The sequence below is a fragment of the Orcinus orca genome, chromosome 2 (genome assembly GCF_937001465.1).
Source record: "Orcinus orca chromosome 2, mOrcOrc1.1, whole genome shotgun sequence".
In the NCBI taxonomy this organism is placed as follows: Eukaryota; Metazoa; Chordata; class Mammalia; order Artiodactyla; family Delphinidae; genus Orcinus; species Orcinus orca.
In genome coordinates this window covers 52920535-52932895 of record NC_064560.1, presented here as the reverse complement: position 1 = coordinate 52932895, position 12361 = coordinate 52920535, and positions in this window count along the sequence as shown.

The following is a 12361-nucleotide window of genomic DNA, read 5'->3' as shown; positions in this document are numbered from 1 at the left end:
TATTCATTATGCAAAGAAAAGTGTTTCTTAACATTTCCAAACAACTGGCAGCTGCCTGTGCCTCTTTTTAAAACTATTTATTTCAGGAAAATCCTGCGTGTGCCACCCATTTGCCCTCAGTGTATTTCCATCTGTTCTTCTGTGTTTCTTTTATGTATTCTCGCCCCACATTTAACTGCTTTTCCAACTTTAATAAGTATGTTGTTTCTCGTGTGACTTGTTCTGTAATAAAAAAGTAATAGCTTTGTGTACTAATTTTTTATTATCCCACTAAGTACATGGTGAATTCCTATTCAGCAGTAAATTATTTGAAATCTTATTCCTTAACTTATTGAAATTCTCTGTATACTGGCAAGGGACCACCAATTGTTTAACACAGTTGATATTGTCTTTGCCTCTGTCACCATCTCTAGCTGTTGGATTCTTTGTGCCATTTTTTGTCACTCACACACAGAGGTATGGTGGATCCAGAAGACATGTGCGCATGTAAATGGCCAGTGGGAGAGAGGTCCCATTGGAATGCAAAAGCTAGATGGTCAGAGGGGTTAGCTAATCATAAAAAAATTATATTCATTTTAATGTACAAAAAAACTACCTGTCATGTACCATGTACCTGTGGGACACTTGGAAGTAGTCAAAATTGGAGATAATAATTTTTGAATTCTAAGCATTTGTTTACTTTAAAGTACAGTCATATATATTCTAAATATTCAGCAAAATATGCCTTGTTTCCTTGAATGTATATTTTGCGTTTCTGAGTTAAATTTCATCCAAGCTGTTGATTTATATCAGCTTAATGCAGAAAATGCCATGAAGAAAAAGAAATCAAATAAAGAGAAATTATAATAATAACTGAACATAGTTGTAATATGGATAGAATAATGCTGCTTCTCAAATTGGAACAGGACTTTTGGTTAAAAGTCTTCCAAATTTTTATTTCAGTTTGGGAAATACTAACTTATGTTTTATTTGTCACTGTATTTAGTGAAGTAAAAATAGAAAATATTTCAGATAAGCTATTACTTTTGCATTTTTTTCCTCAACACCAGAACATATGATCCCTGAGGGACCTCATCACCTAGAATAGGGTTTGGCATATGCTAGGTGTGATATAATGGTCAATAGACTAGAGAACAAATGGATAATTATAATTCATGGGTGATCCATCTTCATAAAATACTAGACTCTAAAAAAACAGGTAGAATCAGTACACAGGATGGTGGAGCTATTCCAGGTGGCAGAATCTATTGTTTGGTGGAAGTTGGAAGGAATGTGTTTCTGTATTAAAGAGAAGAGAAGAAATACAAAGGGAGACCTGGATACTGAGAGTGAGGTAGCTGGCAGAATAGAGTAATTCAAAAGCATTTTATTGCTTTTCTTCTCACTATGTACAACATTTTACATTTTTAGATGGTATGTGTTTATGACTTAAGTCACACGAACCTGAGTAAATACAGAATCCAACGAGTTGCAAATTTAGCAATGCAGTAGGCAGCAAAATTCCACTAGAAATTAAATACACACAAAAATAAAATATTGCTTCTCTTTGTAGGCAATGTTGTCTCTGCCCACCCATCGACTTTAGAATCTGATGTCTGTGTTGTTGCCCTGAATTTATACACAACTAATGAGGTTCTTGGAAAATACTTTATGTTTAATTTCATTTTAATTTGAGAGAATATCATTGTTTTTACTTGTGACACCATAAATAAGTAACATTGATGTTTGCTTTATTTTAACTTCCCCAAAGAATGAATTTGAATAAAACCATCACATTTGTGACCTAAGATGATCTCTTGGGCAACTCTGCATAATGGCAGAGTTCATCTGTGCCAGGTTGCAGGTTTAAAACAAATTGATGGCTCATTGATAAATTCCTGGAATTGGAGAAGGGGTCAGCACTCATAAAAACACTAGCATAACCTTCACTATAGCAGCATGAATGGTTTTCCATAGCCATGCTTATTTCATAATGTGCAGGAGGGTTTATCAGGCTAAACAAACCATATGGTGAAATGAATCCTTAAATTGAAAAACAGAAAGGCATTTTTAAAGTGTCAAAGAGGAGATAAAGTCATCTACACATTTCTGTAGATAAGGTGCAAGAATGAAAAATCTGAAAAGTAAAAATATGGCATGGTAAAAAAAAATTAAAAATTCAGGACCCTGACTGATGATGGTAAAATTCAAAATTAAAGAAAATGTACTTCCCATTTGGCCTCCATGGATTTATTACATAAGAAAATTACTTCAGCCAATTTTTTTTTGTTTTAGAAAAATATGATTTCTGTCTAACTTAAAGCATAATTCTGTCTGATTCTGTTCAGTGTTTTGCTCATGTTATGATTTCTTCAAAGTGCAAAGAAAAGAAAACACAGCTTGTTTCATTGACAGGAAGCACAAGTGGGCTAGAAAAATTGGTTGTCACTATTGAGCAATGTTAGTTGCCAAAGCATGTGCCACTCTGGAATGATTTTAGCATAAAAAAGACCATATAGGGCTTCCCTGGTGGTGCAGTGGTTAAGAATCCGCCTGCCAATGCAGGGGACATGGGTTCGAGCCCTGGTCCGGGAAGATCCCATATGCTGCAGAGCAACTAAGCCTGGGTGCCACAACTACTGAAGCCTGTGTGCCTAGAGCCCGTGCTCTGCAACAAGAGAAGCCACCGCAATGAGAAGCCTGTGCACAGCAATGAAGAGTAGCCCCAACTCGCCACAACTTGAGAAAGGCCACGTGCAGCAACGAAGACCCAACGCAGACAAAAAAAAAAAGACCACGTAAAAATTGTTTGAGGATGCCAGAGAAGCTCAGTCTAAAAGGACATAAACATTCCAAGTTCCTTGATTTTCTCTTCCTTAATCAGAAGCAAACTTAGAATAGGAAGAGCTGAGTGAAATTGTCTGTGGTGTTCTACTTACTCTTCAAATAGACAGCTTCACCTGACTGTGGAAGGGACAGGTGTTTTTCAATCTTTTGTTTATTGGGAAATAAAAGACCAGTGAACCCCAACTGCATGAAAAATAGGTGACTGAGTTGAATATGGCATCTGCTCTCCACTAACGTAATTTCTTCAGCTTAATTGCTTTCTGACAGCAATCCCTGGATTTCTCAGAAGCCTTCTGTCCAATATTTAGCTGCAGAAGATTCTCCCAGACCTCTTTATTGATGCCACAACCAGAACATTTAAATTACATAGCCATATACATAACACTTCTATTTAAACATTTAGGATTATATGGATATGGGTATAGCTATGGATGTACATGCGTGTGTGTCTATTCTCAATAAATAAATCATCACAGGCTAATGGTGGAACTCAGAAATATCTTTGAACATGTGTAAAAATTAATTCTTTGATCTTGTCTGAAATCTTTATTCAGTATACAAACATACACACACACAATTCTGCTATTCCATCTTTGTTTTTGGAGCTTAAAGATTTGCTACAGTACAAGGACTATTTCACAGTAGAGCATTGAGCAACATGGTGAAATCATAATGAACATTATGGTCATCTAGAGTCACAACATGTTCTCTTGTAATTAATTTTGATGAAGAATTATATAAGGGCTTTATTTCTAATTCTCTCTGTAAAGAGAGTAAAAAATATTAAATTACGTAACAACATTGCTATGGGCACAGAAGAATTGAGATTAAAACCACATCCCACCTTTAGAAGTGTCTGGGTTCCTTTCAGAGTTTAAGTCTCTACAGACAATCAAATAACCATAGAGTGTTCTCTTACTCCCCTTATTCTGTCCTAGATTTTATTTCTGCGTAAATTCAGTTGTATGCTAGGTCATGCTGGGCCATTTCAGAATGTCAGAAAACAATATGTCTTTGTTTCAGATTTTCCGTGACTTCAGGAACACTTGTATTCTGTTGGTTATCTGACCTTCTGTTTTCCCATATTTTGATTTTAGGAGCAAATATCTCTTTTCCATGGTGTAGAGGGAGTGATATGGAAATTCATTTAGTCTCTTAGTATTTTCAGATATGAGACGGGTAAAATATCTGCCCAAGAAATAGGTATGCTATAAAGAGTGATGGATAATTGCACACTTGTAAAATCAGGATATACACAAATACATGCATAATTAAAAAACTTGGGAAAATTAAAATGATGGAATTTGTTAAAATATCCTAAGCAATTGATGACTTACATACATTTATTTATTTTGGTAATCCACCTGGCTTTTCTCTCCCCTCCTCCACCCATTGCCTTTGGGTTCAATCTCTTTACCTCTAAACAAATAGTCTATTGATTGGAGCTTATGATCAGGCAAGGTTATGAAATTATTATACTGTTATATTTTAATTTTGTAATCACTGTTGATGTGTGAATCTGTATAGTTTAAACATAAAGATTAAGAACAAGAATTATGGAAGCAAATATCCTCATTCAAGTCCCCACTCTCTTATTTACTACACGTGTATTCTTGGACTATCTCCTTTTCTTCTTTAATCCTCACTCCTTATCTTAAAGTGCAGTCATATCCATTGCACCAAGAGAACGCACACAGACTCCCTAGCAAAGAGTGTGGCACAGGTAAGTACTCATCACCTGCCAGCCAGCAATGGTAGTCATGATGATGTTGATGGCAACTGTACAATAGAAATGAATGGCTTGACCTACTTTTTTCACTCAGTTGTATTTGGTCATTAATTTCCTTTACCGTCTCACAGTGGGAAGAGGAAACACTCTTGTTTGAAAAATATTTGAGCCTTTATTTCACAGTGTTGTAGCTGACAGGTCTGAGACAGATTTACTAATCTATAAAACCCTTTGTTTTCTCCTCTGGAGAAGCCATTCCTAGTGTGTCTCTCTAGTTGAGACTATTTGTATCACATTGCTCAAGGGACTCTACTGAAAACTACATAAACTAGTGCAAGTGAAAATGCTTTGTAAACTGTAAGATTCCAAAGATTTTTAATTGTTTATTTGGTCTCAAATGTTTAATTAGATACATGAGTTCTCATTAAACCTAGTACATAATCATGACCACAGGAGTTGTTGATATGTAAATATTTACTCCCTGTGAGTTTGGGGAGGGATGGTATGGTTAATACATCTGCACTTTAAAAAAAGAAAAACAAAATAATAATGTGGGTGACCAGAGACCCCATTTTGAGAATGCATAAACTATAAAATAACCTGAAACTATGGGGGAAAGTAGCAGCAAAATAGTAGCTAAGTGATGGGGATAAAGAAAGGTCTAAGATTGGTAATGGGTCATGAGATTAAATTATGATTAATCTGAAGATGGCAGTTATCTTCTTCACAGATGGTTTTCCCTATTGAAATAAAATTGATTTGTGAATAGTATTGCTATGTTCCACCTAAAGTAAACCAAATGAAAATCTTCATTCCAGACAAAAATAAATATCAGCAAAAGAGAGAAAACACAGAGATATAAGGGTCTTACCTGTAAGTTGAAGGACTGATATTAGCAGATCTCATACAGAATGCTCTCAACATTTTAAAGTTCTTTTCTGTAAATAAAAAACTAAAATCAAGGTATTTTAATGATTGATATCTGATCCATTTACTTTACTTGTTTTTCCCCCCTGTGAGGTGAGAACTTAATGGTCTTGGTAAATTAAGAGTAATTTGGTGAGGATGAGTTGTCACTGTCATCATTGGGGGAAAAATTTTAGTCAATTATATTTAATATCAAGTTATTTAAAAAACAACTTATTAAGTGATATAGTTAATATTTTCAACCTGATTGTTTATATTCAATGCCCAGTTCAAGAAAGGAAACATTTTAGTTGAACAGCAGTGTGCTTGTATTTAATGCCACAAAACTGTACACTTAAAAATGGTTAAAATGATAAATTTTATGTTATGTGTATTTAACCACAATGAAAAAAATGAACAAGAATGTTTTTGTATTTCATATTTAGATTTTAGTGTAAAGCTTGACTACCTGTACAATTAATATCAGTTCTTTAATTCCCAGTTAAAACTTTCCCAAAGAAGGAAAAGAAAATATTATAAGCATGCCTGTGATATTTTAGATAAAATACTCTAACTCATAGAAAATTACTTATAAAATATTAACTATAAAAACCAATAAAATATATACTGTAGTATTAGGGTTCTTGTTCCTTCCATCTTATAGTTTCAAACTTAATGTTGAATTCAGAAAACCTAGAGAATGATTCATTTAAATGAAAAAGGAGAAAATGTAAGGAATGTTACCAGGCTGAGTTTCATGACTGTAAATCAGTGGTGGCACCAGGAACTGAGCAATTCTGGGAGAAGTGGCAGAGCTTGTCTGGAATGCTTGGGGAGAGCTGTATCAGGCTTGAAATCCAGCTGAGCCGCAAGCTGCAGAACAGAGGCAGAGTCTGGAGTCAAACAGAGGGTAGAAAAAGCAAAGAAAGGATGCCATTTCCTCTCCTGAGCTCCTCCACTTGGATTACAAACATTTACAGGTGTTATTGTCCAGCTTCTGAGCTGCTCTTATGAATTTACAACAGCTAACTGAATGGATGAAAGAAAATCTCAGAGGTCAGTTGATCTAGAAATTGGAAACCCAACCTATTGGATAAGTCATCCAAGTGGATGATAAAGGAATCACGATTTGAGATATGAAACTTGAGATACAGAAACCTGGCCACATATTCATCTAATCCCTAGGGAAAATAAAACATATCATGAAAGAGAAGGAAACATTAAAGAAAGAATGAGCAAGATGTTATGAAAACATCCAGACTAGGTTGTCACTGAATATTTACTTGAGTAACATCTCTAGGGACTAGAGACTTAAGGAATTCTGTTTGGAAAATGCTGTACTAGATGCATTACCATTAAAATCCGGGGGAAAAAAACAAAAACTAAATGCTTTCTATCTCACTGATTTTACTTTTGTTCGAAAATACTGGACGATGCAAATAGAAGGTAAAATAAAATACTGGGCTGGTTGAAGTACAATTATCATTATATGTAGACAAATTGATTTTCTAAATTGTAAACTCAAGGTATTTTTGTAATATTTCCCTATGTTCCTTTCTTTGTATTGATGTTATATTTTTTAAAACATAAAGATTAATGACAATGTTGAATTTATGTCAAAATACATTAGATGGTAATAAAAGGCAATTTTAACTCTTTTAAAAGGTGTTTTATACTAGGCTGCAAAGAAAATATAAAATAATCAAAGTAGAAAATAAATTCACTTGTTACTTTGATAATAATTACAGTAACTACATATAAAGAATAAAATCTAATAAATCCAAAAACATGTTGAATTTATTCTAATAAATTTCTCTTTAAAAACCTTGAAGTAAACATAAAATAAAGAAAATCTAGAAAATGGGTTAAAGACCTAAATGTAAGGCCAGACACTATAAAACTCTTAGAGGAAAACATAGGCAGAACACTCTATGACATAAATCGCAGCAAGATCCTTTTAGACCCACCTCCTAGAGAAATGGAAATAAAAACAAAAAGAAACAAATGGGACCTAATGAAACTTCAAAGCTTTTGCACAGCAAAGGAAACCATTAACAAGATGAAAAGACAACCCTCAGAATGGGAGAAAATATTTGCAAATGAAGCAACTGACAATGGATTAATCTCCAAACTATACAAGCAGCTCATGCAGCTCAGTATCAAAAAAACAAACAACCCAATCCAAAAATGTGCAGAAGACCTAAATAGACATTTCTCCAAAGAAGATATACAGACTGCCAACAAACACATGAAAGGATGCTCAACATCACTAATCATTAGAGAAATGCAAATCAAAACTTCAATGAGGTATCATCTCACACCAGTCAGAATGGCCATCATCAAAAAATCTACAAACAATAAATGCTGGCGAGGGTGTGGAGAAAAGGGAACCCTCTTGCACTGTTGGTGGGAATGTAAATTGATACAGCCACTATGGAGAACAGTATGGAGGTTCCTTAAAAAACTAAAAATAGAACTACCATACGACCCAGCAGTCCCACTACTGGGCATATACCCTGAGAAAACCATGATTCAAAAAGAGTCATGTACCACAATATTCATTGCAGCTCTATTTACAATAGCCAGGACATGGAAGCAACCTAAGTGTCCATCATCAGAAGAATGGATAAAGAAGATGTGGCACATATATACAATGGAATGTTACTCAGCCATATAAAGAAACGAAATTGAATTATTGCTAGTGAAGTGGATGGACCTAGAGTCTGTCATACAGAGTGAAGTAAGTCAAAGAGAAAAACAAATACCATATGCTAACACATATATATGGAATCTAAAAAAAAATGGTTCTGAAGAACCTAGGGGCAGGACAGGAATAAAGACTCAGACACAGAGAATGTACTTGAGGACATGGGGAGGGAAAGGGTACGCTGGGATGAAGTGAGAAAGTGATATGGACTTATATATACTACCAAATATAAAATAGATAGCTAGTGGGAAGCAGCCGCATAGCACAGGGAGATCAGCTCGGTGCTTTGTGACCATCTAGAGGGGTGGCATAGGGTGGGTGGGAGTAAGATGCAAGAGGGAAGAGATATGGGGATATATGTATATGTATAGCTGATTCGCTTTGTTATAAAGCAGAAACTAACACACCATTGTAAAGCAATTATACTCCAATAAAGATGTTAAAAAAATAAAAAATAAAACATTTAGAATTAGCTTTGAAGCTGTCTCAAAAAAAAATAAAAGAAATAAAGAAAATCTAGAAATGAAGGACCAGAAATATTCAAAACAGTAAGAAAAGTATTTGGTATAAGAAATTAAGAAAACAATAGCAGCAACAAATGAATGGAATTAATTTAAGAGAAAACACAGAAATTTGGGAATGAGATCATTAATCATATTAAGAGGTTGTTATTGCAATAAAATACACATTTCTCTGGCAATCTATCGTGAAATGAAAGAATACAGAAAAAGACAAAGATACGCAGTCTTTTTCAATATTGTCCTACCCACCCAAAATGCCTAAAAATAAAAATTATAAACATATATTTCTGAGAAGGAAATGATTTTTAATTTATTATTATATGATATATTAATTTTCTGCTTGTAACCAAATAAATTAATTTTAAATGTATTAGATTTAATATTAATATTTTAAATGAATATTTTACAAAGAAAATATGGAAAGAATTAAAATTTTGTAATTTCCACAGATATCCAACTCAAAATTGTCAGGGAAATATAGCTTTCTTAGTAGTGGAAAGAACAATAGAAGGAAAACCATACCTAGGCACATTATATTGCTGTAAAACAACATCAGTCAGTCAAGGCAGAATTATTTTAACTGAAAATACTTGCTAAGTAGAAATTCCTTTTAAAAATGAAGTCTAAGTTACAGCATCTTCAGACAAGTGAAACTGTATAGAGATTGTCAACAGAAGAACTACTCAAAAAGATATACAAAAGTGTATTATTAAGAGAGAACTAAAATTTTCCCTGGTAAGAGGTAGATGGTATATGAACGTATGGAAAAAGCTTTAAAAAAACTTTGAAAAGGGAAATATTTGGGTAAATCTAATTGGATTTGGGCCAACTTAAAACAATAATATTAATATTTTGTGGGATGTATACATATAAAGTAAAATAAATGACCACCATAGTTAAAATTTCAGGAGTGAGGTCAATGGAGTTGCAGTTGAGTGTTCTGTGGATATTGAATTGTTCTGGTCATACTAAGAATTCTAGTTTTCATTAGATTTAGTCCTAAGGCAAGAATGCATGTCTTGCCAAGGTGTCCACTAAAAAATACGTGAAAGTATACCAAACAAGCCAATGGAGAAAGAAAATAAAATTACAGTAAATACAGTATTTAATGGAAAAGTACAAGGAAAGAGAGAAAAGGAAACAACAGACATATGGTGTTAATAGAAAAAAAACAGTAATATGATCAATTTAAACCCCAAAGAGTAGTAATTACACATTGTCAGAATGAATTCAAAAGAAGCTTTATATGATTCTTACGTGTGGATATCTTAGTGTCTTAGCTTTGGCTGCTAGAACAAAATACCATGGACTGGGAGCTTAAGTTATTTATTGATTTTCTTTTTCCTTTTATGGATTATGTTATTGGTGCCACGTTTAAGAACTCTTCACTTGTTTCTAAATCCTTAAGATTTTCCCCTATGTTTTCTTCCCAAAGTTTTATACTTAAAGTTTTATTTTAAATCTATGATCTATTTTGAGATAATTTTTTTAAAGGTGTAAGGTTTAGGGTTCATGCTCATTTTGTGCTCATGGATGTCCAATTGCTCCAGCACCATTTGTAAAAAGATTATTTTTCTACATTGAAATGCTTTTGCATATTTGCCAACAATCAATTGGTTAAAAACTCTGTTGGCCATAACTGTTTGTTAATCTTTGATTTCTCTGTTATACTCTTATGGTCTATGCTGCAGTTCCTCTGCTGATGCAAAAATATCTTGATTGTGTATCTGGGTAGTAAGTCTTAAAATTGGGTGGTGTGAAATCTCCTATTTTATTCTTCTTTTGCAAAATTGTTTATTCTAGTCCCTTTGTCTTTTCATATGAACTTCAGAATAAGCTTTATCTATATCTGCAGTAATTGTGCTTGGAATTTAGTAGGAACTACATATATTGAAACTATACCTCAATTTGGGGAGAACGAGCGTCTTTACTATTTTGAGTCTTCTAACCCATGAATGTAGTAAGCCTCTCTATGGAGATATTCTTCGATTTCTTTCCTTACCATTTTGTATTTTTCTTCATATTAATCCTTTACATGTTTTGTTAGATTTACACTTAAATATTTCATTTTCTTTTGAGTGAGTGTAGTTGTGTCGTGTTTTTAAATTTGATTCCCACTTGTTCATTGCTAGTACATAGAAATACAATATTCCATTTTAGGGGATTTTTAAAAATAATCATAGAGAGATTTTCCTTCAGTGTGTTGAACCCATTAACATCTATTGCAATGCAAGAAATATTTGGTTGTAATTTGTAAACTTATTTCATATTTTGTATTTTAATATCTTCTTTTTTTGTCTGACATACTCTTTGTATTTTTTTCCTCCAGTAATTTTCAAAGGGTAATATTTAGGCATTCAAATACTATATATATTAACATTTATTTTACTCTAAGTTCAATATAGGAAATAAAATTGCAATTATTAGATTCCTGTAAAATATGGAGACACTATCACACTAATGCTTATAGCCCGCCTACTGCCTGCTAATATATAATGTACTTTTCCTCAACTATTTTATTTGTGAAATTGTTCACAGTGCCATTATATACTTATTTTTAAACATTTATGTTGTTATATAGAGCTGATTTGAAGAGCAAATGAGTTAATCTTCATTAAATACTTTTAACTAGAGCTTACCTGGGGCAGAAACTCAATAGATATTGACAACAATTATTACTAAACATATATGGAATTTGTTTACACTTTTCACCCTCAGTAACTTAGTATCATAATGCCACTAAAAATCAACCAACCAATTAACAAACAGTAAGAACAATAACAAACTCCTGATTTATCCCTCAGCTAACTGGAGTATAACTTCAGATAAGTTTTCCAGAATGAGTTTAGACATAGCATACGAGTGAAGCCTGGTCTAGCCTGTATTATTTAAGATAGTTTAAATAGTTTTTACATAGTTTTAAAAATATGGTTTATACTATATTTTATACTATAAAGATAAAAGTTAATTAAAATGAAAATATTAAAATGTTTATAGTTTTATACAGTTTTACATAGTATATATTATTATAATTGATATAATGAGCTACTAAATTGCTTATATAATTCAGGGTTCACAATTATTTCTCTCATAATTCTATAGCTCTTATTCCATGGTATCCTGTCATCTAAAAATGTACAAAGAAACTGAGCCTAAACTGTTTTGGGTTTTTTTTTGGCTCTAGGGTGTTGATAACTATCCAGTCTTAAAATAGCAGAGAAAAAAGAGGATTTCTCTCTTGGTTTTGTAATACAGCTTTACTTAGAGTACGATTTCACAACATGAACTGAATATATTTGTCGATTCATTAGGGAATGAGATTTGTATAATGTGAACAGCTATTAGTCAAAATGCAATTGAAATCAGTAATTAATACTACCATCTGGAACCAGCCCCAATTACCATGAAACAAAAGCTTCTGTACATGGAACACAGCTGCTACATTTGAGTGGATTTGTACTTTATCCTGACAAAGGGCTCAAATTTTGAAAGAAAATATAAAACATACAGTGCTGGTGATCTGGTAGTGAGAAGAATAGAAGACATTGAACGTGAGCAAAACCTAGATGTACATAAAGACAGGGTTTATAGGTATTTTAAGGTCATTAGCTATAAATTGTTTTTAATTGAAATTCCTGCTTCACAAAGTGAATTTGTGAGTCTAAAATTTGC